The following is a 26,482-nucleotide window of genomic DNA, read 5'->3' as shown; positions in this document are numbered from 1 at the left end:
ATATAACAATATTGCTCTTCATATACTAGGTTGGTAGAGACTTCATGTGTCTTCCAACCAAGTTTATTTTAATAATATTTGCATTTATTAAATAAAGCTAAAACCAAGCAGGAATTAGTTGCTATCATCAGCAGGTTGTCAGGTTTATGCAAATGAAGATTTAGAATCCTGCAGTGGCACCTAAAATGTTTTTTTTTTTAATCCAACTTTCTCTTGGTAAGCAGGGAGATTTGATGTCTGAAAAATCCTCCCTCAATATTTGTTTTCTTTTTTCTATGTAGAATCATTCAGAGGGGACAATATCAGTGAAATCATGGCAACCTGGGTTTTGTCTCTCCAATATTTCCCAGAGGAAGAGTCTGTGATCCCATGCAAACAGAAGGGGACCGTTTCCATTTATGGAGCCTGCGGCTAGGAAACTGGCAGATTAAACAAGCAAACAAACCAACTTCAGCTGTTCTACTTCTTCACACCTCCAGCTACATGGAACTCCATAGTCTGTTCGGGTGCTACTCTCTCTGAAACTGGGCTCTACTTCCAAGTTCCAACAACACCATTGTTTTGCCCAACAATTGAACACTGGCAGCTGGTATGTGATTCTGGAGAAAGGAGCTTCCTACAATCCCATTCTAACGTTCTATCCATAACCAGGCCCTACCTCCTCTACCTGCCCCACTTGAAAATGTTTGTAATTAAGAATTTTGGCCTACTTATAATTGACCACAGAGTTGCAGCATCCTGGGACAATCACGCAGCTCCTATTTCAAAGTGATTATGGAAAATCTGCGGTCGCTAACTGTGCGCGATGACCGCATGCATTTTAAACCCTAGAATTGTGGAAGCCAATAGCAAAGTGACCTAAGCCTCACTAAAAGCTAGAAATGATATTAGGGAGACCATCTTGAAGGCCATTGATTCTCATCAAGTTATTTGTAATAAGTAAAATCATTCTATTCTATATCTCCTTTTATGTGGTTCTGGAATGCAAATATAGAAATTGTAAGATTTTACAATTTGACTCTTGATCACTTCCAAACATTCTTCAAGCATTAATTTGTGGGCATTTTTCATCTGAAGGTTAGAAAAAGGGTTTGAAGGTATAATAGCCACACAAAATAAATTTAGATATGAAAAAAGTGGTTTCTTAGCTTATAAAATATTTCATTTCCAACCAACAACATAAACAGTCTAACAAGACAGGGGTAAAAACAGAACTCATGATAAAATATAAAACAAAGTAAAAAAATAGATACTCTGGTCATTATTGAATGGTTTGTTTTAAAAATAATTATTTTAATCTCATTAGACTTCAAGTACATTCACTTTCTTGTTCATCAGGGCTAAATTTTTTGAGTATTTATTCAGGGTAAGGCACACGACAGAGACTTTTGTGTGTGACATTTCCGTCAATCACCTAACGGCCTGAAATTGGTACCAATCTTATCATCTCACAGTTTAAAAATGTGGTTTAGAAATATTATACAAATTGTGCAAATTTGCATGGACAATAGTTAATCCAATTTTCTTTTTTTATTTCAAATAGTTATTTTACTTAATTATTGTTCAAGTGCAGTTTTAGGTCTTTTACTCCCATCCCAGCCCACCCTCCCAGTGCTCCCCACCTCCTTCCCATTTCCACCCCCCTTAGTTTTTGTCCATGTATCCTTTATACTAGTTCCTGTAAATCCGTCCCCTTCTTCCCCTGAAATTCCCTCCCCTCTCCCCTCTGGTCATTGTCAGCCTGTTCTCTATTTCAGAGTCTTTGGTTATATTTTGCTTGTTTGTTTTGTTGTTTAGCTTCCTGTTAAAGGTGAGATCATATGGTATTTGTCCTTCAACACCTGGCTTATTTCACTCAGCATAATGCTTTCCAGTTCCATCCATGCTGTTGCAAAAGGTAGGAGCTCCTTCTTTCTTTCTGCTGCATAGAATTCCATTGTGTATATGTACCATTGTTTTTTGCCCATTTACTGATGGGCACCTAGGTTGCTTCCAGCTCTTGGCTATTGTAAATTGTGCTGCTATGAACATTGGGGTGCAGAGGTTCTTTTGGATTGGTGTTTTAGAGTTCTTAGGATATAATCTCAGCAGTGGAATTGCTGGGTCAAAAGGCAGGTCCATTTTTAGTTTTCTGAGAAAATTCCATACTGTTTTCCATAGTGGTTGTTTGTACCAGTCTGCAATCCCACCAACAATGGGTCCCCTCTTCTCCATGTCCTCTCCAACATCGTTGTTTGTTGGTTTGTTTATAATGGCCATTCTAATCAGGGTAAGGTGGTATCTCGTTACGGTATTGGCTAGAAGTTCCCTCAGAGTGATGAGTAGGAGTGGTGAGAGAGGACATCCCTCCACGTGCAATCTTAGTGGGAAGGGTGAGAGGTTCTCACCATTAAGAAATAGAATGTTAGCTGTATATTTTCTGTGTGTATTGTTTCATAAGCTCATGAAATTTCCCTCTATTCCCAGTTTACTGAGAGTTTTTATCATGAATAGGTATATGACAGTTTTTAAATAAATACACATATGTAGTTAACAACTATTACAACTTGTGTTTTAAACTTGTTAGAGGGTTAATCATAAGAATCTAAAACATCAGCCCTGGCTGGTGTAGCTCAGTGGATTGAGTGCGGGCCTGCGAACCACATGATCGAGGTTTGATTTCCAGTCAAGGGCACATGTCTGGGTTGCAGGCCAGTTCCCGGTTCCCAGCAGGGAATGCACGAGAGGCAACCATACATTGATATTTCTCTCCCTCTCTCCTTCCCTTCCCCTCTAAAGATAAATAAATAAAATCTTTAAAAAATCTAAAACATCAGGTATATGTATGAAAGAGATGTATGCATGATTTTCAGGGACTTTATATGCGGGCTGTGAAGATCTAGATTTTGAAAATTAGATTAATTATTGGATTAACAAAACTTTAATGAATAAAATAACAGAAGAACCAAAGAAATGGAGAGTTAGTTTATGTTTATGTTGAAAAAAACTCGATATTGTCAAGTTAACCGTTTTTCCCAACTTGTTCTTTAGATTTGATAAAATCGTAATTAAAATCCAAGCAAGTTGTTTTGTGGATATTGAAAAGTTTTTCCAAAGTTTATATAGAAAGACAAATGACTCAGAATAGCCAATACAATATGAGGAAGAAGAACAAATTTGGAAGGACTGAACCTACCCTACTTGAGACTACTGTAATCAAAACAGTATGGTATTTGTAAAAGAGTAGACAAATACAACAATGGAACAGATTAAAGAGCCCAGAAATAGACTCACAATGATTTAGTAAACTAACATTTGATAAATGAGCAAAAGCAATATAATAGAGCAAGATAGTCAATTAAATGGCCTGGAACAACTGGATATCCACATGCAAAAAAAATTAATCTACACACAGGTTAGTCTAGACACCCTGCACAAATATTAACTGAAAGTGAATCAGAGACACAAACGTAAAATAGAAGGCTATAAAACTCATAGAAGATAATATTGGAGAACACCTGTGTCCCCTTGGGTATTACACTGACTTTTTCAGTCCATAAGAAAAACAGTTGATAATTTTAACTATATTACAATTGAAAACCACTCCATGAAAGGCAATTTCACGAGAGGAGAAAATGAGCAGACTAAGAAAATATTTGCAAAACATACATTATATAAAAGGCTATTATCTAATAGAGATGGTGAACTCTTAAAGCTCTAAAATAATGAAACTCCAAAACAGTAAAATAAAATGATTAAATAATGGGCTAAAGACCTGGACATATACCTCACCAAAGGAGCCATGCAGATGATACATATGGATATAAAAAGATAGTCCATATTTTTATGTTATTAGAGAAATACAAGTTAAAACAATAGTGAGGATCTATAACATATGTTAGAAAACTAGCCACATCAAATACTGACAATGATACGAAACTACAAAAACCGCCGTTCGTTGCTGGTGGGAATACAGAATGGTGCAGCTACTCTGGAAAAGAGTTTTTTTTTTTCATAAAACTAAACATATGCTTACCATACTCCCCAGGGATCATCTTCCTATTTGTTTACCTGCAGGAGTACAAAATGTAATGTCTACACAAAAACTTACACATAGATGTTTGTAGCAGCTTTATTCATAACTGCCAAAACACCTAAGTAACCAAGGTTTCCCTTGGTAGGTGAATGGATAAATAAACTATGGTATATCCAGACAATGGAATATTATTTAGCAGTAAAGAAGAGCAAGATATTAAGCTATGAAAAGACATGGAGGAACCTTAAGAGCATGTTAGTAAGAGAAAGAAGCAAATCTGAAAAGGCTACATATTGTTTGATTTCTACTTTATAACATTCTGGAAAAGTCAAACTCTCCAGATAGTAAAATGATTAGTGGCCACCAGGGGTTAAAGCGTGGGGGAGAGATAAATAGACAAGCACAGAGGATTTTTAGGGCGGTAAAAATACTCCATAAGACACGACAGTGATGGATACATGGTACAATACATTTGTTCAGACACATAGAATGAACACCACCAAGAGTGACCCCTAATGTAAACTGTGAACTTTGAGTGATTATATCAGTGAAGAAGGTTCATCAAATGTAACAATTTGGTGAAGAATGTTTATAATGAGAAAGACTATGAGGGTATGGAAGCAGGGGTGTATGGGAAATCTCTGAACCTTTCTGTCATTTTTTTGTAAACTTAAAACTGTTCTAAAAAAATAAAGTAAATAATTAATTCATATTGAACTATCAGTATGATAGTTTTATTTATATTGCAAAATACATAGAGCAGAATAAGAAAAATTAGACAAGGAAATCTGAGAGTTTTTGTTTAACATTCGATTAGATCTTTGTAATAAAAACAATACAGAATTCTTTTAAAATGGTGGGCATAAAACCACCAGTTGCTAGTTATAAATTTTAAAACATCTGTGAAATACATTCTTTTGATTTATTTTATATTCCTACTTATAATCTGATTTTAAAAACTGTTTAACACACCATAAGACATGATGAGAGAATGAGTAAGAGGTTCTCTGCCCTGGCTGAGTGGTTCAGGTGGTCTGAGTGTTGTCCCCAACTCCAAAATGTTGTGGGTTTAGTCTCTAGTCAGGGAGTAATCAGTCTCTCTCTCTCTCTCCCACTCTCCCTCCCCCGCCCTCTCTCTAAAAATCCATAACCATTTCCTCAGGAGATGGTGATTAAGAAAATAAAAGCTCATCTAATTTTCAATGAAAATAAGCAAGCTCAATAGGAAGTCCACAGATCTATGAAAATGAATAAAACCAATTTAGTGAGAATCTGGTAGTCGGCCTGGGTCTTTCCACTTTGTCATACATCTGAGTGCAGTAGAGGGTATTTTTAAAGCCCTTTATTTTGCTTCTTCCTTTGATTTCTTTTTAGTACAAAATAGAGAGAAGTAAGTTAAAACTGCGGACCCTTGATCGGACATGTAGTGGAAATCAGTCTCTGCTGTTGGCAAACGACATGGTCTGGGACAAGCTGCCTCATATTAGTAAATCATAGTTCTGTGCAGTCATTTTCCACGTGCTCATATCCACTCCTTGTTTTGCCATTGCGAAGATCGTAATAGGCTACGGAAAAAATAATTGTGCACAGTACCTTCCTCATTGCAAGCACTCTGAAAACGATTGCTATTTATCATCTTTCTCATCACTTCTGTATTAAGGGAAATACCATACTAATTGTGTCTATGTGTGGACAGGTAAATTCATGTTGGAAGCACTTATTAGGCCTGCAGCGGAAGTCAGCTCTGTGCAGCAGATACCCCTGATATTCCTGACAAACATGGCTGCATTGTATTTCTCTGAAACCGTGACATGACTGAAATATGTGAGCAAAAGATGGGAGGAGGAAATCCGGCACAGTGCTTGGCTCCAGCAGCAAAGGGGCTACTGAGAGCGCTTTCTTTCTTGCTGGATATCCTGATAGTAACAAGGTGCCTGGTGGATTCACAATTTTGTTGCAGACAGTTGGCACACTCTGGTTTGAAACTAGAAAGAGCTTCGGAAATCTAACATATCCTAAAATTATATTTTACTAGAATTTTCCCAGTTTAAAATAGACTTCTGCTTGCCGTGGGGGTTTTATGTGATTCCTAGATTTAATGCATGGTTCAAATCTGTGTGTTTCATTCGTATTTTTGTTCCTTTTACACGTCAAACTGTAGAATTTTCTGCGATTGTCATGGGAGTCACTTTATCGTCTTCGAGAGCTTCATGATTCCTTTGAAAGGAAACTAAACTCCTATTTTTTCTCTGCAGTTGAGGTAAGTTAAAATTTAAAGCTGGATTCATATTTCAGAATGTTCACTTACGGTGGTAGTTCCCACAGCTCAGCATGTGACTTAGTATAATATAAATTATTCATTAAGGTGAAGCATTCTGACCTAACAACCTCTACTCCTGTTAAGAGAGCTGCAGTTGAAAACTTGCTTTGCATGCAGATTATAGCAACTACAAATCTATGTATCCTGCAGAGGCTGAGAGCGAGGCTACATAGCTCTCTGCAACTAAAAGCACGGATTTGAGAGATCGTCTAGTACAGCATTTGACTTGAGTGCCTAACTACAACATACCCTTCCTGAGTGCATGGATATAGTGCTCCTCACAGCTAATTTATCTTCTCACAGCTCATGATCTTCTGGCTGGGCTCTCAGTGTCTTACATTTTCATCTGCCTTCATTCACGAATCATGTACACTCTCATCCAAAGCAAACAAACAAACAAACAAAAAACAAAACAGAAAGGAAACCTCTCCATGCCCCAGCAATTCCACTTCTGGGAATTTATCTGAAACACTAATTCAAAAGAGTACCTGCACCCCTATATTCATGGCAGTGTTATTTACGATCGCTAAGATCTGGAAACAGCACAAGGGCCCATCAAGTAGATGAGTGGGTAAACAAGCAGTGGTACAGTTACACGATGGAATACCACTTGGCCATAAAAAATGAAGGGACTCTTACTCTTTGCAGCAGCCTGGATGGATCTGGAGAGTTTTGTACTAAGTGAAATAAGCCAGTCAGAGAAAGACAAGAACCATATGATCTCACTCATATGTGTAAGCTAATGAACAAAATGAACTACCAAGCAAAACAGAGACAAAATTATAGAGAGGTAGAGCTGGCTGACAGCTGCTGGGTGGGAGGAGGGTTGCACTGGGGATGGTGATGGAGGGATTCAGCAAAAAAAAAATTTAAAAGCTCATGGACATGGACGATGATGTGGTGACGGCCAGGGGGAGGAGGATTGAGGGAGGCAGAGGTGGTTAGAGGGGAGGGAAGGGAGGTGGAAGGAGACTTGACGTGGAGTGGCGAATACCCCATGCAGTGTACAGAGAGCTGCAGAACCGGGAGCCTGAAAACGTATAATTTTGTGAGCCAGTGTCACCCCAATAAATTCAGTAAAAAGGAGGAAAAAATGTTTCCAAATAAACATTAACAGTTCAGCATTGATTGAGCTGTAACACGTCAGGCACATCCGTGTGAAACATGTCTCGTGTAGATTGCGCGAGCCACTGTGTAAAGATCTAGTTTTTCATGGTAGAATATTTTCAAGCTATTTTATTTTCAAGTTATCATCACAGCAAGGGTTTCATCTACACAAAAATTTCCCAAATTGAGTTTTGCTGGACAGCAAGGAGTTTCTTAACATTTTATTTCCAATGTCCACTGTATTAATAAGAATATTTTCACATAAGAGTTTAAGGAAAAATATTTAAAAAAATTTATTAGCACCTTAAAGACTTAGAGGGGTTGAGAGTGTTGGACAGACAGGGGACATTGCAGTTGACTATATACCTCTCCTACTAACCAGGGTTGTAGTCCTAAATATTTTTGTAGTCTATAGATAGATAGATAGATAGATAGATAGATAGATAGATAATGGTAAGTGGTGTGAAGGAAATGAAAGTAATGCCAAGAAAAGTAAGGGATACGAGCCAGAATGGGGGCTGTGAGGTCATTTGAGATTGAGTTTTCGTGCAATTGTAGGAGTGACTTTTAAGTGCAGATTTTAAACAGGGGTGACATCATCACCAATGTGAGGACTTGAAGGCAGGTGGAATAGCAAAAGTAAAGTTCTAGGGCAAGTGCCTGATGAAGTAATGGAAGTAATACAGGACAGTATAGTAAATGACAAATGAGGATAAATGAATGAGGGAGTTATCTGGTATGAAGTCAAAGAGGTTTTCGATTAAAGTCAAGACTTTAGATTTTATCTTTACTGTAATGGATAGTCATATAAGAGTTTTAAACAGAGGAATTAGTTTCTTTGAGTTTTGAAAATAATCTTGCTGGTGCATGGAGCATAATTGCTATATTAGTACAAGTTGCTGCATGGGGAGGCAGAGAGAAGGTTATAGGAGTTATTGAATTAAAGGATGAACATGGGCTGACTTAGATGGATGGTTCAGAAGACACGAGATGTGGATGGGTACGAGGTATATTTTGTAGGCAGAAACGGATAGACTTTGTGATGCATTGACTGTGAGAGTTGCAAGAAAGGCAGGGATTAAAAATAATTCCTGTTTTTGCTTTAGGGTAGATGAGGAGTTCATTTTCTAATATGGAACCGTGTGTAGGAAAAACAAGTTTGGGTGGAACAATAAAGGTTCTATTTGTGTTTTCTAGGTTTGAGGTTAGGTTCATTACAATAGGAGACCTTTGATTTGTGTTTGGAACTCATCATGCCTTCCTCATTCAAATGTCTGTGATTTTGCACACCTTCCCATCCACCCCCACGGTGTCTTTCATGTCATTCCACCCTTGGTGCACTCCAAATGACGCTGCAAATCTCTGCCCAGTTGTTACCAACTTCCAAAAGCCTTCCTGATTCAGCCTAAATGTCGGGTCTATGCTTTGTATTGATTCATTTATTTATTTGTCTTTCTTTTCCCATTATATAAAGTATAACAAGAGGAAACATTGCCTTTTTCACCTCTTTTTGTTTTCAGACACTAACCCAACCATCCAATAAAACTTTGTTTTCTCTGAAGAAATTCCCATTGTGTGCTTATAGAATAAAACCCATAGCTCAGTATAGAGGGAAAGCTCCAGTGAGTGCCAGAGCCCACCCCTTGAGTAAGGTACGTCAGTCCACCGATACAAAGACTATGCAAGGATGGGGCTCTTATACACGAACAAAACCATGGAGGGTGGCAGTGTGTGCTACTATGCTGATGTTTGTGTATTGCTCTATCTCTAGAGGTGGGAAGATTAAGTAGGCATTTTGCTACTTGGACTTCCCTAATTTTGCCTAAATGATCTTGACAGAAAGAACTAATGGACAAAGAGAGGTCTGGAAACCATGATAGATGATGCATTTGGGGAGAATTTTAAGATAATCCAGGCCTCTGTGACTCTTATAACCCTAATACACCAGGACTAAGCAATGCCATTCTAAGGGCCTGGATAGGATGACAAATCATTGACTCACCCCCCAGTCCTCTATCTGGGGCGTCTCTCCATGCCTATGTGGCCTGGACAGAAATGTTTCAGGGTGGATTCTTTTCTTTCAGAGGAAGTCTTCACTCTGTACCTTGCAAAAGACTTATTGATGGACCACTAAGAACAGAGGAATGATGTTGTAAATGAGAAAAAAGGTAAATGGTTTACCAAAATGCTAATGACCAGGGAAACATGTTCCGTGTTTAATCTGAAAATCAGATTTTTGTTTTGTTTTAAATGCATCTTTCCATTCAACAAATGCAAGTAGTTTATTATAAAAAGATATTTTTTAAAACTAAAATAAAAAAGCAACAGTAAATAGTTTGCTTGAGCTATCACATTAATTAAATTAGGTAAGGCTAACTTTTTAAATAACTTCATTTAATTCATGTAAAGATGGAACAATTCCATCTTTAGTGAATACAACCACTATTGCAAAATAAAATAAGCTGTGATAGATTAATCTTCAGAGTGTTTCCTTGATTAAAATGTGCAACATAATATGTGATGGAAACTTACTCCTAAATGTAAGGTTTTCTCACCAATTTATTACATCTTTTTTAAAATATCAGGGAGATGCAAATTACAACCACAATGAGATACCACTTTACAATGGTCAGAATGGCCATCATAAACAAAGCAACAAACAACAAATGTTGGAGAGGTTGTGGGGAAAAGGGGACTCTAGTTCACGCTTGGTGGGACTGCAGACTGATACAACCATTATGGAAAACAGTGTGGAATTTTCTAAGAAAACTAAAATTGGACCTACCTTTTGACCCAGCAATCCCACTGCTAGGATTACATCCTAAGGACCCTAAAACACCAATCCAAAAGAATCTATGCACCCCGATGCTCATAGCAGCACAATTTACAATAGCCAAGTGCTAAAAGCAACCTACATGCCCATCAGTAAATGAATGGATCAAAAAACTATGGTACATTTACACAATGGAATTCTATGCAGCAGAAAGAAAGAAGGAGCTCCTACCCTTTGCAACATCATGGAAAGCATTATGCTGAGTGAAATAAGCCAGGCAGTGAAAGACAAATACCATATGATCTTACCTTCAACAGGAAGCTAAACAACAAAACAAACAAACAAGCAAAATATGACCAAAGACACTGAAATTCAGAACAGGCTGACAGGGACCAGAGGGGAGAGGGGAGAGAATTTGGGGGGAAAAGGGGAATGATTCACAGGAACTAGTATAAAGAACACATGGACAAACACTAAGGAGGGTGGAAATGGGAGGGAGGTGGGGAGCACTGGGGGGTGGGCTGGGAAGGGAATAAAAGAGAGAAAACTGTACTTGAACAATAATTAAATTTAAAAAATGCTTTAAAATATTTTAAAGTAGAATGATTGTTTTCTGTTTTCTGGAGGTCCTGGTTTTGTTCTTACTCTTTTCTCTTCTAACTTTGTATTTATCATAATTTTGGCTTGTAATTTCTAATATCTACAAAAATTCTAAAAACTCAAAGTAAGAATTATATTTTAATCTTTATTTACCCTCTTGAAAATTATTTTAATGTTTATTTTTTCTCTAGAAAAATATGACCTTTTAAGGTTACTGTATTTACAGACAATATTTCTCCTAAGTTTACCTTTCTTGAGTCTTAACAGCTTGACTTTGACTTTAATAAGGTATGAGAAAAATAGTAAAATAATCCTGTTTGCTAACCTCAAGAAAACACTTGATATAGTACTTTAAGTATTTGTGTATGTGTTTATTTAAATGTATATATCCTAATATCTTTGAGACACAAATGAATTATCCTTTAAGAATTTATCAAATAAAAATATCTTACAGAATTAATAAGGTTACTATTTTTGTAAAACTATTCTAATTCACTTGCATTTATTTTTAATCATGAAAAGTCTGCAGAGATGAACTTATTACAATTTATCTTTGCTATTCTTGGCAGTAATGTTTTGCTCTGTGCAGTTTTTAATTTTAAGATCAATATATATTTTATTCATTAAAACACTTATTATAATGAATTTTCTCTGGGGGGTGTGAGTGTGTGTGTGTCTGTGTTTTCAATTAATTCCTTATCATTAAATATAGTGAACTCAATCATTAAAACATTAAGAATGTGGTCTTAGGGTTGAGTAAAAATGCTTTTTCTAAAAGTTTACCTGTATATTAATTACATTTTAAATAATAAGGTTAAACAAAAATTCATAATGCAATATACTAGATATAATTTGTCAACTTTTTAATTTTTTCTGTGTGTGTGGATATAATAAATAAAAAACATACTTATATCACCATTATTATAACTTGTTTTCCCCCGTAATAAAAGAAAATCCTGTTTATCTAATTTCCCCCTATTTTCTTTTTCTATGCTAAACTTCTTAGCCTAGTCATTTTGACGTTAGTATTTTCATTTTTAGATTCCTATATACATAGAATTTTAATTCCATACAAATATAATTAATAGCCTTTTAATTTTTCTTTCTCGACACTGCCATGCTATTCCACACAATCATTACTCTTTCTGTTAGCTTTATGTTATCTCTCGTCTCGAATTTTATAAGCATGTTCAACTTACTCTCAGTTTTTCATAGATTTGCCTTCTCATCACCCTGGAATACTGGCACTACATTCTGCTACATTTTGTTTTTGTCACACCTCATTTTACACACTCCCTCAGATTTTTCTCCTGCTCATTCAGGGTGTCCACACTACACTGATGAGTCCCAGATTCATGATACTCCACAAATGTCTGTTTCCTGAAGTCCATTTTTTTTGCACTGCAGTGAATCTTTACTTGGAACATCCACAGGTACTCAAAAATTACTATGTTCAAAAGGAAACTACCCCAAACTCCAGTATTTCATCCCTGATGTCTAATCTCTGTATTTTGAATCGTGTCAAACTATTCTCCCAGACTCCAGAGTCAGAAACAGGTATTTCCTTTTCTCATTTCCCACGACAAGATGAACTCCATTGCATCTCCCCTCTATGACTTGCTCTTTCTCACTGATAATTCAGCCTTCATTCTTAATCTACACTGTTATAACTGTTCAGAACTCTTATCTCAGTCTCCAGGTTTGAAGACTTCCCGTCTGCTATCCCTTTTCACTCACAGTGATCTTTCTAAATTGAAAATCTAATCATGTCAGCAGTGAAACTTGTACCTGCTTTGGGTTGCTATTGAGGAGAGAAAGATCTGAATCATGGTTAATAAAGCTCTTTGAAACCTTGCCTCTGTAATTCAACACATCTCGGCTATTTTTCTCTACTTTTTGGTTAAAAAATGTTTACAGTGGCCCCCTTAGCAATGGGGAAGGTATATTCTAAGACCCCCCAGTGAGTGCCTAAAATGATGGATAATACCCAATCCTCTGGAGAACCACCTCAGGGACATTGTAAGTTTACTTCCAGGCCACTGTCTCAAAGTAAATGTTTCATTAAAGGCAATCACACAAGTTTGGGGGTTTCCCGGGGGCATATAAAAATTACGTTTAAAGTACACTTAGTCTGTTAAGTATTCAATAGCATTCTGTCTAAAAAATCCAACTATATAGCTTAATTAAAAATACTTTATTGCTAAAAATGCTAACCATCATCTGAGTTTTCAATGAGCCACCAATTTTTGCTGGTAGGCGTGGCCTCAGCGTTGATCAGGGTGGTGGTCACTGAAGGGCCAGGGGTGGCTGTGGCAAGTTCGTACACTAAGACAACAGCCAAGTTATCCACAAGGATTCTCTCTTTCTTTCACTGCTGATTTCTCTGTAGCACGTGGCGCTGTTTGATAGCGTGTTACCCAAAGCTGAACCGCCTTCCAAGTTAAAGTCAATTCTCTCAAACCCCGCCACTACTTTATCAACTAATTTCATGTAATAGTTTAAATTCTTTGTTGGTATTTCAACAGTCTTCACAGTCTCTTCACCAGGAGTTGACTACATCTGAAGAAATCGCTTTCTGCGCTCAGAAGAAGCAATTCCTCATCCCTCAGTCTTCCCAGGAGATTGCAACAATGCAGTCCCATATCCAGGCTCTACCTCCAATTCTGGTTATCTCGCTATTTCTACCGCAGGCCGCAGTTAATTCCCCTACCTCTCAAAGTCACCATGAGGGCTGGAATCAACTTCTTCCAAACTCCTATCAATAGTGATATTTCGACTTCTTCCCATGAGTCACAGGTGTTCTTAATGGCATCTAGAATGCTGAAGTACTTTCCAGAAGGTTTTCGATTTGCTTTGCCAAGATCCATCAGAGGAACCACAGTCTGTGGCAGCTATAGCCTTATGGGATGTAGCTCTTCAATAATAAGGTTTGAAAATCCAAACGAATCCTGGAGTCATGGGCTGGAGAGTGGTTTGGTAGTTGTGTTTGTAGGTATGAAAACAACATCAATCTCGTTGTCAGCCTCCATCAGATCTTCTGGGTGAACAGGTGCATTGTCAATGTGCAGCAGTATTTTGAAAGGAATTTTTTTCTGAACACTAGATCTCAACAGCAGGCTTAAAATATTTAGTAAACCGTGTTGTAAACTGATGGGCTGTCACACAGGATTTGTTGTTCCATTTGTAGAGCACGGGCAGGGTAGTTTTAGCAAAGTGATGTAGGGCTCTAGGATTTTCAGAACGGTGAATGATCACTGTCTTTAGCTTAAAATCACCAGGTACTTTTGCTTCTAACAAGGGAGTCAGCCTGTCCTTTAAGCTTTGAAACCAGGTACTGACTTCTCGACTCTGGCTATGAAAGTCCTTAAGTGTCAACTTTTTCCAATACTTGGCAGTCTCATTTTGATGGAAAATCTGCTGTTCAGTGCAGCCACCTTTATTAATGATCTTAGCTGGATCTGGATAACTCAGCACGACTTCTACATCAGCACTGGCTGCTTTCGCCTTGTATTTTTGTGCCATGGAGATGACTTTTTTCCCTAACCTTTCTAAACCATTCTCTGCTAGCTTCACATTTTTCTTCCATAACTTTCTAACCTCTCGCAGTCTTCACGGAACTGAAGAGTTAGGGCTTGGCTCTGGATTAGCTATTGGATTAAGGGAATGATGTGGCTGGTTTGATCTGCTGTCCAGACCACTAAAACTTTCTCCATAGCAGCAATAAGGCTGCTAAGATACATTTGTTATTGAACAAGTTTGCTGCCTTAAATGAGCAAGGTTTATGACACCCCAAACAATTATTTGAAGATCACAGATGATGGAACCTAACACATATAATAATACTTAAAAATTCGAAATATTTTGAGAAATATCAAAATGGGAGACAGAACTACAAAGTGACCAAATGTTATTGTAAAAATTGTGCTAATAGACCTGCTGTACTCAGGGTTGGCACAAACCTTCCATTTGTAAAGCATGTAGAATTAGAGAAGCAAAATAGTTTGCAGTGTGTTGAAATGAGGTATGTCTGTATATCCTGCTTCGTGTTGTACACATGAATAGCTATGATAAAGTTTCATTTATAAATTAGATAGAGTAAGAGATTATCAACAGTAACTAGTAATGAAATAAAACAATTAAAACAATACGCTGCAATATTTTTTTTAATATTTTATTTCTTAATCTTTAGAGGGGAAGGGAAGGAGAGAGGAAGAGAAACATCAATGTATGGTTGCCTCTCATGAGTCCCCTTGCTAGGAACTGGCCTGCAACCCAGGCATGTGCCCTGACTGGGAATCAAACCACGATTCTCTGGTTCACAGGCCCACGCTCAATCCACTGAGCTACACCAGCCAGGGCTACAATAAATTTTTGTGAATGTGGACTCTCTTTTTTCTCAAAATAGTTTATTATACTGCATGTACCTTTTCCCTTAAAAGAAGCATTCTAGGGCTTTTCTTGTGCATATCCAAGTTGCCATCCATCATCACTACTTCTGCACTCTGGGGCCATTGGCAGTAAAACAAGGGTTGCTTGGACACAAGAACTGAGACTGCCGCTAAGTGACTATTTGGTGGGTAGCGTATGCCGTGTGGATACAGGACAAACCAAGGAATCCCGTCACACCAGGTGCAGGCTGTAGCTGGCTGCAGAGAGATTTCATCATGCTACTCAGAATGGTATGCCATTTAAAACTTGTTGCTTATTTCTGGAATTTCTTATTTAATATTGTTGGACCACCATCGACTGGGAGGAGTTGAAACCACAAAAATCAAACTGAACTAACAAGGAAATGGGAACAGACTCCTAGAGGGAGAGCGGATGACAGCTAGTGGTGGGGTGGGGAGGTTAGAGGGCGGAGGGATGGAGCCAAGAAGACAAAGGGCTCATGAACATGGACAACAGTGTGGTGATTGCTGGGGGGAGAGGGGTATAAAGGAACTAAAAAGTGATGGAAAAGATTCAGTAAGACTAAATTAAAAAATCAAAACTGTAGATAAAGGGGGACTACTGCATTCTACCCACCCTACAGTACTGGAATGATGTTCCTTATGTACATCAGCTTTCTTTTTCATGCCTTTCTTACAGTGTTTTGTTCATCTGATGGAAAGCTGCTTCTGCATACCACTACCACATACCTCCTCTCTACAAGTACAAATTCTTCTTTTAAGAGTTTACTTATTTATTTTTAGAGAGGAGAAGGGAGAGAGAGGAGAGAAACATCAACATATGGTTGCTCTCACGCGCCCCCTACTGGGGACCTGGCCTGAAACCCAGGTGTGTGCCCTGGACTGGGAATCCAACCAGCCACCCTTTGATTTGCAGGCCGGCATTTATTCCACTGAGCCAAGCCAGCCAGGGCTTCAAATAAAAATTCTTTACAATTGTTCAGTTTTAACTCTTTTATTTGGCAGTTGCCCATACATTTGTTTCTTATGGTAATTATGAGCCCCTGCTAGGTGTCTGGAACTATGCACTGTCCTGCAATTTAGCAGTAAACCACAGGTATCACCTGTGCTCTTAGCCTTTCTCCAAATCTGCGGCACAGCAGACTTCCTCCCTGCTGCACTAGCATTTGTTCCACCCTCTGGTATGTGTTTCCAGCATTTTTACTTACAATGTAATTTTTGGTTTGATTTTTCATAGTCCCCATTATCCTGTGAGCTCCTTAATGGCAGAAATTGGTGGAAATTTTTCTTACTCTTTTTTTTCCCTAACCAGTACAGATCTTATCTCATTGATATAGCTGATATAGTCGCTAGTATTTATGAAGTAATTGAACAGTGGTTAGAAATGTCCAATAGATTTCATGTTAGACAAACTAGCTTCTCTTTAATGTTGTTTTGATTTCCAAACAGATAACGGAAAACTATCTACTTACTAAGATAAGGTGGAGGCAGTGAAACTCTAGAGTTCTATCCTTCCCAGCTGAATGTCCCTCCAGATTGCTCTAAGTGCTGCTCTTTAACGTTCATTCAAAATAATCACTCGGGGAGCCCACGCATGGTTATTAATCATCACTAGTCTCTTCTCTCTTCTGAACTGAGGGAAGGTTTGCAGACTCTCGTCATTAGAGCATTAATCAATGCTGCTTTCTGGTACTTTGAGTATTGCCATGAACTCATAAGGCTGGCTGTGTCTTCCTCAGCAATCCAGAAACAGACACTTGGGAACTGTAACGATCGGTTCAGCTGGTTGGTTCCGTAAGTTACCATCTTTTCTGCCAAATTAACAGCAAATACCAATGTTTTTATGTGAACCTGTTTTCTCATAGAATTTGTTTACAATCTATATCTCCAATTGTTCTGTATTATTATTTCTTCTGTTTTGCTGGAGCTGCGTGGCCCTAGCACAGAACTCATTTAGTGAGTGGTCTGTGATACCCAGCACACAGCGACAGCATCTCTGAATTACTCCTTCAGTTTCACGGGATCTTTGTCCCTTCGAGGAGCCTTCAGAACACTGAATATGTCTTTGGAATGTTTCTGGTATTTCGTACACTAAATAATTATTTAAATAATTATTCAACAAACTACATGGGGAAAAAGAGAAATCCTAAACATTAGCACATACATTCTAGTTTCTATTCATTTTCCTACTTGCATCGCATCTTTTCCTATCTTTTGTTTTTGGCCATTTCTTCCTCTCCAGAACTGCCTATTTGTGTCATTCAAATATAAGCCAGTGTACAAACAACCACACATACATGTTCTCACACTTCACTTTTTACTTCTGCATTTTTATCACAATTGTTTTCCTAAGATGTCATTTTCCCCTCTAATTTTCAGGGGGTTTTGTGTTTGTTTCCTTTTTCTTTTTTCATAAGTGCTAACTATAGTCAACAGGGTGTACATCACCCCCAGCACTTATTTGTCTTAAAATTGGAAGTTTGTACCTTTTGACAACTTTTATCTGATTTTCCACCTCCTACTCCCTAAGTCTGGTAATGACAAATCTAACTTTTTTCCTAAGATTTTTTTGCAGTGAGGTGTCTATTTATATTTTTGTTTGAGATTCTACATGTAAGTGATACCATACAGTATTTGTCTTTCTTTGTCTGGCTTATTTCATTTTGCATAATGCCCTAAAATTCCATTGATAGTATTGAGAATGACAGGATTCCATTCTTCATAGCTGAATTATTGTTTACACACACATACAGTTTATCTATTTATCTATCAATGGACACGAGTTATTTCCATGTGTGGGCTAACATAAATATGTTGCTAAAAACATACAGATGCAAATGATTCTTTAACATACTATTTCCCTTGAATATATTCCCAGAAGTGGAATTGCTGGGTCATAAGGTAGTTCAATTTTTAACCTTTCTGAGGAACCTCCATACTGTTTTCCATATTGGCTGCACCAATATATATTCTCACCAGCAATACACAAGGGTTCCTTTATCTCCACATCCTCTCAATATCTGTCTCTGGTCTTTTCCACAATAGTCATTCTAAGAGGCCTGAGATGATATGCCATTATAATTTTAATTTCTATTTTCCTAATGAGTAATGATGCCAAACACCTTTGCATGTCCTTGTTGACCATTTGTGTATCTTTTGGCAAAATGTTTATTCAGGTCTTTTGCCTGTTTTTTAATTCAATTATGTCTTTGTTGTTGTTGCTTTGGCTATGAAGTTCCATGAATTCTTAATAGATTCTGGATATTAACCTCCTATCACATGCAGAAGTTTTTTAGTTTGATAGAGTCTCACTTGTTTGTTTAAAATTTTCATGCTCATGCTTAGGAGCCACGTCCAAAAAATCACTCCCGAGACCCAGGTCAAGGAGCTTTTTCATTTTATTTTCCTCTGGGAATTTTATGGGTGCTGGTCTTGCCTCTAAGTCTTTACTTCATCTGGAGTTAATTGTTGTGGATGGTGTCAGATAAGGGTCTAGTTTCATTTTTTACATGTGAATATTTAGTTTTCCAAGCACCATGTATTGAAGTGACCGTCTTTTCTCCACTGAGTATTTCTTGTCACATAGTAGACTTTAAATACACGAGTTTTGGGGGGCGTTTGATTCTGTTTCATTGCGCCTGTTTTGATGTGCTTTGTTTCTCATAGCCGTGACTGAAGAAAGAAATGACAAAGTAATACAAGATCCACATCCTAATTAATTTGTTGGAAACACGTGCTTCGGGGAGCCTGTTTTCATGAAAATCATGGAAAGTCTTAAGAAAAAAGCTAATACATATTGTGAAGTAGTTAAGGACCATAGAGCGTACAAATGTAAGAATATTTAACTTTAACTGTCTTTCCACTTTCAAATTAAAAGTACATACACAGGGAGGACAGAGAGGGGAAAAAAAGCCAAGTTGTAATGGGCACTATCAAGTTGTGACAGACTAAAATGGCCTGGAAATGTATTAATTTTCCTCCCACTGAGAAGGGGAATTAATGTCTCTTCCCCTTGAAGTCTTTTTCCCTGAGACTCTCATGATCAGAGGACAGTAAAAATGACACACTGCCAGTTAGTGGCCTATGCTTTAAGAAATTGGCATCTCTGCTTCCTTCCTTTTGGAGGCCTAGGCTCTGATGCCAGGAGACTGTCTGCCTTCTTAGAGAGAGCACTTGGAGAAGCCCCTAAATGACTTGAAGGAGGAGAAGGACGCAGGGAAGCTCATCCTCACAGGCGCCACTTCCAAAAGGTCTCTCTCTCTCTCTCTCATTCTCTTTCTCTCTTCCTCACTCCTTCCTTCCCTCCCTCCAGTCTTCTCTCTCTAAAATCAATAAACATATCCTCAGGTAACGATTAAAAGCAATAAAAAGGAAAGGGAGTTTGAATACTAGGTTGAATTAATACGCGAAACTAGTCATTAGGCAATGAGAAAAGTGCTTCAAGCCTGTTTTAAAAGGGGAACCAATGTGGGAACGATTTTCTAAAACAGAAAAATTGGAAAACACACCAAAGGCAAAATGTATGTTAATAAAATATAGAATATGTAGTTTTATGATGCAGTTTTGTGAAATTATATATCCTAGACCTTACATTTTGGTAAAATATGTTTCTGTCTCAATTGCAGCAGAACAAACCAGCCTCAAATCTCTCATCTTCCCCTCCATTTCGTTACAATAGCAGAAAACTGATATATTTACTAATACTCATTAAGGCTTGGCTACTGCACTAGATTTTTATCTTTCTGTGTTCTTTTCTGCACATATAATAATGAAATGAAGATGGGTTTCTTCCTTATTTAAAAATGGCACATTTACCCATCTAAGAAAAAAACAGTCAAAGTCACTTGTAGGGTTAAGAAAGATATTTTTAAAATGTATTTTCACATTTTAAAGAATACGTACCCTTTAAATATTGCATACGCTTCATGCCAAAGGCATAAACAACATTTATAAGAACCGGTCATAATAGCAATAGATACCAGATATTTATTTTCCCCGAAGGGAGAATTTTCTATGTTTTTATTTATGGTAATTAATAGTTAATGACTAGATACTTTCTCTTTGTTATTATGATGATTGCCTACTTAATTCTAATATAAAACAAAAGCAATTATTGTCGATACTTACAGCGCATTTGTTTAGATTCTTTAGGACATAATATTGAAGCCAGAATACAACATTAGTAAAATATCTGTGTATCTGCTATTTTTAAGGCATGCTACTTCTCTGGCAGAAATAATAAAATTACATTTTTCTGGCAGTCTTTCTGACTTACCACATCCTCTCTTGTAGTAATCAGAGTGTTCTCACACAATCTGACATTTTCTTGGTAAGTCTTGAACATCCAGAGAAGTTACAGAGAAGTATCCAGAGAAGTTTCTGCCGAAGGGTCAGAACGGATGAGTCATCTACCACGCCAGTTTTTGTCAGCCTTAGTGTTTTAATGTATTCACTTTTATCAGCGACCTCAATTATTTTAATCAGCAAACATCACTGAATAATAACATCAGGAATACTATAGTGTATGATGCTGTACATTTTATAAAGTATTTTATGGAACACTAAACTAACAATTTCCAGGGAGATGTAGAAACAATAGAATCATTAGACTCTGGGATATAAGCAACTTAAACTCCACTTAGAGTGCAAAGAACAAATATTGGGAAGAGACGCATGAATACTTGCAACAGCTCATAACAACAGGTAGTAATTCAGAGTGACACAATTTCATTAGAGGAAGGTACAAGGCCTGACAAGGGCTGGGAGCTGCACAAACAAGTCATCGAACACAGAGCATGAAAGAGTAAATGGACATCCCTTCCTCGGCTGTTTCAAATATTCATTTACCTCCAATACTATGCAAATGCGACAATGTGATTTTCCATGCCTTGTAGCCCTCAAGAAACTCATTGTTATGTCAGAGAAGGAAGATTAAATGTAATAAAGGGAACACTGCTGGGCTGTAAAATACACAATGTGGGTAAAGAAGAGAGTTTCTGAACCTGATTAGAGTAGATTTTGCAAAACGTCGGAAAGGAATATTTTAACCTGTGTTTTGCAGTTTGGGTAGAAGTTAATCATGGTAATAAAGTGAAGAACAGGCAGCAGAGGCATGGAAAGAAAATCTGTAACTGGGAGACTCTGGAGAGTAAGGAAGGGCCTAACGGGACCTTGAACTTGTTGAGAAGCATAGTCACGTGGAGAAACGCCGTTTATATGGTGACTACATTGTCGGCAGTTTGCTGCAGCTCCGTCAGCCTGGAGGTCGTGGTGACCCCCAAACGAACGTCTAGTCTACCAGGCAGCTAAGTTCCAGTGGCAAAAATAAAGTACCCACTTGTAATTAGCTAATGAGCTTGGCTCAAGAAACCATCATCCTAACTTCCCATGTCTACATTACACGTTTACAAACATCTGTCTTATTAAACATTCCCTTTCGAGGACTTGTAAAGGATATACTCATTCCTTAACAAGCATGTCCAGTCCTCTTTACATTCCAAATGATCTTTTCAGAAAATTGGGACAACTGTAATTGCACAACAATAAATAAAGTCATAAATAAAAAAGGCAGATTGTCTAACTCCCCCCACTAAAGAACTGCCATCTCCCCTTGTATAAAAACTAAGAGCCAGAGTTCTGACAACAGCCCACAGTCTCCTACCCCATCTCTTTTCCATTGCACATGTCCTCCCTGGTCCCTTCCTGACACTCTTCACCTCTTCTGATTTTCTAAGAACTCTAGCTTCTAATGCATTCCTGCCTTAGGACATTTGCCTGGTCTGTACCCTCTGCCATAGGAACTTCTGTACATTTATGTCTTTAAGTGACAACCAATACAAATTAAACCATTTATGATGTGAAAATTTGGAAGTGCTACCTGTGGTAGAAAAATCAATGAGACATCCATGTACCTGTTCTGAGAGTAAGCATGTGAACCGAAGTTATACCACAACAGTACCAAGACGGGAATTTTGACACAGTGCACAGGATTCAGGGGGCAACCCTGGGAGGAAAAGGCTTGAGGGAAAGCATTATGGAAAACACAGGGATCACAGCAGTGCTGGGCCTCATGAAGGCTGCGAGGTGACTCAGACACATTCGCATCTCCAGGGTTTCCTTTTACCCGCCCTGCATCATCATTCCACTTCACATCCAGAACAGAGTTCCTTAGATACTAATTAGTGTTCTAGTAACTCTTCATTCCCCTTGGTTCTCCTATTGCCAACTAACTAGAGTTCTTATACCCGTGTATCCTTTGGCTGACGATTTTTTGCAGAGATTCTCCTATTACTAATGACTGAAGAGGCTTCACAGATTCTGTAACTTGCTGTCAGCTTGGGCTCTCAACGTCAGTGAGAAATATCATGTCTTTACCTCTAACATTTAAATTATCCAAGAGAGAGATTCTCATTGCTCCTCTTAATCCTTATTGGGAAAATATCTGGCCTCTGGCCCTGGAGAAACCATTAGCTCATCTCATTTAAACAGTGCATCCCATCAGTGGAACGACTGAAGTTGAAAGATCCTTGGATCAGGGCAATACACAGAGACCCAGGCCGAGGATCATCAGTATCACTTGGAACGTTGATAGAAATTAAATCTGGCCCTGGCTGGTGTAGCTCAGTGGATTGAGCGCGGGCCTGCGAACCACATGATTGCGGTTCATTCCCAGTCAGGGCACATGCCTGGGTTGCAGGCCAGTTCCCGGTTCCTGGCAGAGGATGCACGAGAGGCAACCATACATTGATATTTCTCTCTCTCTCTCTCTCTCTCTCCTTCCCTTTCCCTCTAAGATAAATAAATAAAATCTTAAAAAAAAAGAAATTAAATCTGGTGAATCAGAAACTCTGGGAATGAAGCTCAGCAAACTGTGAGCAAGTCTTTCCAGACTGATATTTCAGAGCAACTCATTTAGGAACAGGTTAAAGATATAACTGCACAGTAGTCTGTTTGATATAAAAGGACTCTCCATTTTCTGGTGGACATAGCATACTATCATTAACGAAGGTAGAAGATTGCAAATGGGGGATCAGGTTCCAAAGTAAGAAAAATAGTCAGTTTGGCTTATACTGATTTTGAGTTTCCTACGGGATTCCCAGGTGGGGAGGTGTACAAGAGTCAGTGTGGTTTTATTTCTAACCTATCAGCTTTCACATATATCATCCTATTCAGGGTTTTAAAACATTGCTGTATTAAACACTGCAGTTCAAACTAAACATGAATAAATAATTCAAGCTGAGGGGCAGCAGGCGGCTTCCTCTATTCATCTGGAGGCGAGCAGGTGAAGAATGAAGACAAAAGCGAACGGGTATTTCAGACACACCAGCAGGCTTCCTCTTATTGAGCTTTGCTCTTTTTGCACGTCACAGATGTTGCATTTTTTTTTTTACAAATTGATGGTGAGACTATCTACCAACAAAAGGATCATGATTTCCTTAATTGTGATATTCCTTTTATTGTGGTTGTCTAGAACCAAATCTGCACTATCTTTGAGGTGTGCCTGTCATAAAGGTCCCAACTCAGCTGATTTGATTTCATCATAAGGGAGATGATTCTGCAGAGGCTTGACATAAGGTGAAAGCCCTTTCAAAAGGGCCTGGGCTCCAGCTTCGCTCACAGCACCTGCTTGCTGACTCACCGGTTAAAGCTGCCATGTTGGAGAAGCCCATTTGGCAAGAAATTCAGAGTAGGCTCTAGCAATTCCAAGTGGCTTTACTAGCCTCTGGCCAAGAGCTAGTAAAAAGCCAGGGCCCTTAATCATATAGCTGCAAAATGAAGTCTGACAACCACCTAAATAAGCTTGACGTAGGATCCTTCCAGCCTCTGTGTGAGATGCAGCCCTTATAACCACAACAGAGGGACCAGGCAAGTTGTGTTCAGGTGCGGCCCATACACAACATGGAATAATAAATGTATGTTACTTTAAGCTGTGCTTCTGTGGTAACTTGTTATACAGAAATGTAAAATGAAGACATCAGCTCCTCACTGCTTGTAAGCATATACATATATTTTGAGTGCAATCTAGCTGCATGCATTTGGAAATTCAAAAATGTTGATATTGTCTGTCGTTTTTGTCTTCTCTCCCTCCCTTCTTGTCATCATGGGTGCAGGGAAACCTAACAAAATAACCCTGGTGGTATTGTATTTTAAAGTTTATTATGTACCAATTAGCTGAGGGAACCACAAAACCAAATTTAAAAAACACTCGATTGGTAGGAGAATCTATTTTCTTAAACCTTTATAACACTGAGAAGACCCTTAGGCCAAACAACTAATCTCTGTTGCCACAGACAGACTCTTACGAAAGGGGAATATAGCTATCAAACTAAATTCACACCTAATCAGTTCTGTAGCAGAGAAATAAACATAATCTCACACCAAAGAAAAATGGGTGTGAAAGCAGATCATGAAAAGAACATATGCATTCATATTATACTTTTGGATGCTGATTTCAGCTCAGAGTCTAAAAATATTATTTTAAAAATATTTGTTTTCTTCTTTAAGATCGTCCTTACCTTAAAATTATCTTTGAATGAGAGCAATAGAAAACTGCACTTGACAAATAATTAAATTAAAAAATAAGAAAAAAAGAGAAATTCACTTCAACAGTTAAAAACAAAAAGAAGGAAATATAAAACTCTTTAAATATGCTTTCTTTACCATTGTGATGAGGTAGTAAGTCTGTCTGCAATTATTTTTTAGTTTCACTGCTAATTATAAAAGGAAATATACAATCAATTTTAAAAATGCATGTGAAAGAGTAATCAAATACCCAGAATCTAAAAAAGTGCATTATAATTCTCTGTCACTAATCTATAGTTTACTCCATATGCTCTTTTAAAGATTGGGTTCTTAGTCTGCCTGTCTCCTGCCATAAACGTAGGTCTATGCCATTTATCATTCTCTTTCCCTAGGCGGATTTGTGTTTGTTTTTCTTTCTTTATAACCTGAAGTGTGTCACTCTGGCCAGAATGCCACTGTGCAGATACGTCTGTACTTCACATTTAGAGATGGTTAAAATTGAACCCCCATAATTCTCTCATTCCCGAGCACATAACCTGGCATTATCATCCTTAAATTTTCTGTAAAAAGTCTGATATTGGCATAAGAACAGACAGATAGATCAATCGAACAGAATAGGGAGCCCAGAAATAAATCCATGTCTCCATGGTCAATGAATATTCGACAGCTTAGGCAGGAGCATAGAATGCAGTAAAAATAGCCTCTTCAACAGATTCGTGTTGGGAGATCTGGACAGGAACGTGCATAAATAAATAAATAAATAAATAAATAAATAAATAAAACCTGACCAACTTACACCGCACACAAAAATAAACTCAAGATGGATAAAAGACTTATTATCTGAAAATGTTACATCTACCAGTAAGTGATCTTTTACTAACATCACAAAGATTCAAAGTACAGCTGAGAAGTTATCAATTGAACACATATATTTAATATGTCCTTTCTGTAATTAATTCACTTCAGTAATACATTTTTCAATAATGTTCTAATGGAATTTTAAGTTACCCAGAAGTGATGAGTACTCAGTATGTTTTTCTTTGTAAAATTATTGTAACTTCCATACGCACATATTTTAATTTTCAGTGATGACAGTGTTTAACAAACTGCTCACAAAATCCAGGAAAACCTAACAGTTGTCTCTCCTGGGTTGGCAAACGTTAGCTCCAGTGAGCCACTGGCTGCGCCGAACCTCTTTAATGGAACTGTAAGTGAGGATTCGCAAAGGGTGTGTTTGTGGGAGAAGCCTGCAGAGACGCTAGGGTCCAAGCAAAGGAAGAAATCAGCTTTAAACACAAGCAGATGCTGAAAGCAGACATATCTCAGTAATCTGGCAAGGAATGGTATCAGGCAAGTAAGAAACCCCTTACTTGACTTCCCTTTCTCTCTAACCATCTACACCCACAGAGCAGCCACAGGCCAGCAGGGAGCAAGTGCAAACTCTCTGGGCCCCGGAAGGGAAGGGAGCCGCCTCAGTGCTTTTCACCTACTACAGGCTCCCCAGGACCCGCTGCTGCCTCAGGGCTGGAGGGAGGCGTCAACATCAAGTCAAGTTCAGCATTTTGATTGATAACACGGGAGTGGGGATATAAATTTCTAACACTGGAAAGCATTTGCCCACTTATAGTGAAATTAGTCATTAATATTTTGTAAAAGCTATCTGAAAAGTAATACTCTTCTTAAACTTAAATTATTAAAAGGATACACTTAGAACAGAAAAACAAATCAGTGAATAT

General features: G+C 38.0%; 1 pseudogene; it reads right to left on the bottom strand.

Moving 5' to 3' along the window:
* Positions 1 to 13,140: 13,140 nt before the first annotated feature.
* Positions 13,141 to 14,555, bottom strand: LOC118996112 (tigger transposable element-derived protein 1-like; annotated as a pseudogene).
* Positions 14,556 to 26,482: the final 11,927 nt, after the last annotated feature.

This window comes from Sturnira hondurensis, unplaced genomic scaffold (genome assembly GCF_014824575.4).
Source record: "Sturnira hondurensis isolate 20B ecotype Veracruz unplaced genomic scaffold, ASM1482457v3 Scaffold0010812, whole genome shotgun sequence".
Classification (NCBI taxonomy): domain Eukaryota; kingdom Metazoa; phylum Chordata; class Mammalia; order Chiroptera; family Phyllostomidae; genus Sturnira; species Sturnira hondurensis.
This window is presented reverse-complemented; position numbering and strand designations above follow the sequence as displayed.